Below are 3,854 nucleotides of genomic sequence, written 5' to 3'. Positions count from 1 at the left end.
TGATGTTGGAACCAAGCCCAGCTGATGAGGTATTCTTGATTCCCATCTAAAATGGTGGACATGTGCCGGTTCGCTTTAGAGAACCAAGGTTCCAAGAATCAGAAATGGAACTGGTTCAAGAACCAGAGTTCTTTTGGTGGAAAAGAAAAAATATACTTGGCATGTATTCTCGTCATATATTCACGTTTCTGACGTTTCTAGGTTGTTGTTTTTGGGGGGATCGAACAATGCCCCAGTTTTTATTGTTCCTTGTTTCACTCCACCACTTGATGGAGTTTTTGTCAACCAGTTTGAATCTCTTCAAAAGGTGACACCATAATTTTATGTGCTGCTGTTTTTAGTCAAATCAAATGTGATTGCTGCTGTAAACTGGAGATTTAGGGCTAGTTTGTGCCAGAGGGCTAGTTCTGCATTTCGCCATGATTGAGAAGTCTCTCTGACTAATCAATGCTCTCTAAGGAACAGCATGTGAGCAGATACTAAGCACAAGATTTGCCTAGTGGAAGAGCAGAAAAGTAGAGCTGAGCTGGAAAAGTGGCATTCCACTGCCCAAAAACACACTTGGCAGTCATAGTAGTGTAGGCATAGTAGATCTAGTAGATCTGGGCAGTTTGCATTCTCCTCCAAGAGAGACGAGCTGTACAGAGACGTGTTACCAACAGTTTGACTTAGAGTATGACTTTAAAGCAGAGTATGACTTCAATTGTCCAGGAGGACATGTGTGCTTGGCCCCCTCTCCCTGGTTGATGGCATTTTGTGTGTTACTGAGGAGACCTAGGTAATGGGTGGATGAGAATTAGGGAGAAAACTGGCTGAAACCAAATAAATAAAAAAAATTATAAAGATCTAAACACACACATGCACTTGTACACGAAATTACATTGGTTTTCTTGGAGTTGAATTTGCATCGCCACACTAATAATGTGCAATCTATTAAAATATATATTAATTAATTTTGTTTTCTGTAAATATTATTCTAATCAGGTCCGCAATGAGTTCTCGATTGACGGGTCTGGGTTCCACATGCAAACTCTCACGCATATTCTCTGGATTTTGTTCTCTCTCTATCTCACATACACACAGAGAGAGATGAAAGGCATGTGTGCCCTTGCAGCTGGCCCTCGGTGCCGTCTCCTGTTTCACGTGGCCAGATGCTGCTGTCATGCGTAGCATTAAGTTAAATTGATTTTCTCATAAGTGTCAGTGGAGCTGCCTGGAGCCGTGTGATGTAGTGCACAGCTCCAGAGTCCAGACTGAGCCTCTCTCTCTCTCTCTCACTCACACACACACACACACACACACAGTGCTTTTAATCTCTTCATTATCACACTCTCCATCTCTAGCACCCTTCCTCTAAAAACAGCCCCAAAAACTAAAGTGTCACTGTGGCTGAGAACAAAGATGCAGTCTGCTAATAGATGTGGTCTCCTCAGAGGCTCAGTTTGTGTTGCACAAAAACATCAAAAATCCTATGTGCAATTCTTGACCAGACCATTGTTCTTTAAATTTTTTATAACAGAATGTTTTTAGAAAACTTCAAAGCTTTATATATTTATCACAGATTTAACTTAATATCTCTTTTTTTTACGTAATCCAATAAAACACGGCAAATATGTAAAGATTTTATTTTAATAATAAAAAAAACAAAGGGGGCCTGGAGGTTGTGGGTTCGATTCCCGCTCCGAGTGACTGTCTGTGAGGAGTTGGTGTGTTCTCCCCGTGTCCGGTTTCCTCCCACAGTTCAAAAACACACCAAGGTGGATTGGCGACTCAAAAGTGTCCGTAGGTGTGAGTGCGTGAGTGACTGTGTGTGTTTGTTTATGTTGCCCTGTGAAGGACTGGCGCCCCCTCCAGGGTGTATTCCTGCCTTGCGCCCAATGATTCCAGGTAGGCTCTGGACCCACCGCGACCCTGAACTGGATAAGCGCTTACAGATAATGAATGAATGAATAATCAGGGGTGGCATGGTCATGCAGCAGGTAGTGCCACAGTAACACAACTCCAGGGACCTGGAGGTTGTGGGTTTGATTCCCGCTCCGGGTGACTGTCTGTGAGGAGTTGGTGTGTTCTCCCTGTGTCTGCATGGGTTTCCTCCGGATGCTCAGGTTTCATCCCACAGTCCAAAAACACACGTTGGTAGGTGGATTGGCGACTCAAAAGTGTCCATAGATGTGAATGTATGAGTGTGTGTTGCCCTGTGAAGGATTGGCGCCCCCTCCAGGGTGTATTCCCACCTTGCGCCCAATGATTCCAGGTAGGCTCTGGACCCACCCCGACCCTGAACTGGATAAGCAGTTACAGATAATGAATGAATGGATAATATATTATTGAATATAATAACATACTTAGTATAGCATTACACCAAGAACATAGAGAGATCATAAAAATGCAATGCCTTATACTTAATAACACTAATTCTGTATGAAGCTTACAAATTATTATTTTTATGAGCTTTGATTTAGAAACCATTATTAAAAGTAAAATATATACATTCCACTGAGGCCCTAGAAGTATTAAAGTAAAATGCTAAATAAATTCAATGGCCTATTAAGCCCTAGAGGTCTGGTAAACCACACACTTCTGAATAATTGTTATCTGATAAAAGTGTGAGATATAAAATAGAACAAGAGATTTATTTAGGCTAATGTCATTAACAGTCCACAAAGGTTTACCAATTATCATGTTGAGAACAGCAAATCATTACATACCACTTCAACTTGCAAAAGTTATTGCATTGAGTTCCAGCACTTTTGAGAACACACTTCCAATGCTTCACAGGCCAACATTAACTCTTGTCATTGAGCATGATGACTGTAGGCTCCAGAGAATCTAATTTTACTATTTCACAGGCTCGGTGTGCATAATAAACAGATACAGTGCATTAGTTTTATAGTTGAAAACATAAGTAGCAGTCATCACAGAGACTTATTATGTCCACGGTTAATAAGTAAAATTATGTCATATGGACAGAGACAATTAACAAGTCCATTTAACACCTCAACACAGATTCAAGGAAATAAGATGGTCTTGGAATATGGTGGTCATGATTAAGATTACATGTTAGTTTCAGTATGCTTATAATTCCAGTGCAAAAAACCCAGTGTATCGTGGCTATCAACATTTGTCATTCTCCACTAAAGTGTAGGTTTAAGGAAGACAACATTAGGAGGCCAAAGGAGTATCATATCTCCTGTAGCGCAACTCAAGATCAGTGATCTTTGTTGGCACAGAAGTGTGCAGAAGGGGCACGTGTTACACAGTGTGGGGCAGTGACGGGCCTCACAATGCAGGTTTCACCGAGATGGCTGTAATACGAAGCAAGGATATCAGCTTTGATCTCAGAAGTGCCCTGACATACATGTGAAGACTTGGCAACTATGAAAACATGTGCACACACTGACTGAGACACTGACATACCCTCATACTTCAGATATGTCCACTCAGTCATTCCCATGGTTCATAGTCTGTGGTGGTTTTTGGCAGACGGAAGAGAGAGAGGGCGAGTGAGAGAAGGTAAGTAAGAGATAGAGAGCAGAATGACATGATATGGTGATTAATGGTGTTGTAAGCAGAGCAGTCCAGCTGCAGTAGTCTCTCCTTTGAAAGCTCCTCGACCTTTTGACCATTCTTATACCATTCTACACTACTACAGGCTATTCACCAGTTAGCAATCTTCACTTTATACATGCTTCATTCATTCATTCATTCATTATCTGTAACTGCTTATCCAGTTCAGGTTCGCGGTGGGTCCAGAGCCTACCTGGAATCATTGGGCACAAGGCAGGAATACACCCTGGAGGGGGCGGAAGTCCACAGGGCAACACACACACTCACACCAACGGACACTTTTGAAT

Source organism: Hoplias malabaricus, chromosome 7, assembly GCF_029633855.1.
Source record: "Hoplias malabaricus isolate fHopMal1 chromosome 7, fHopMal1.hap1, whole genome shotgun sequence".
NCBI classification, from domain to species: domain Eukaryota; kingdom Metazoa; phylum Chordata; class Actinopteri; order Characiformes; family Erythrinidae; genus Hoplias; species Hoplias malabaricus.
Note: the sequence above shows the minus strand (reverse complement) of the source record.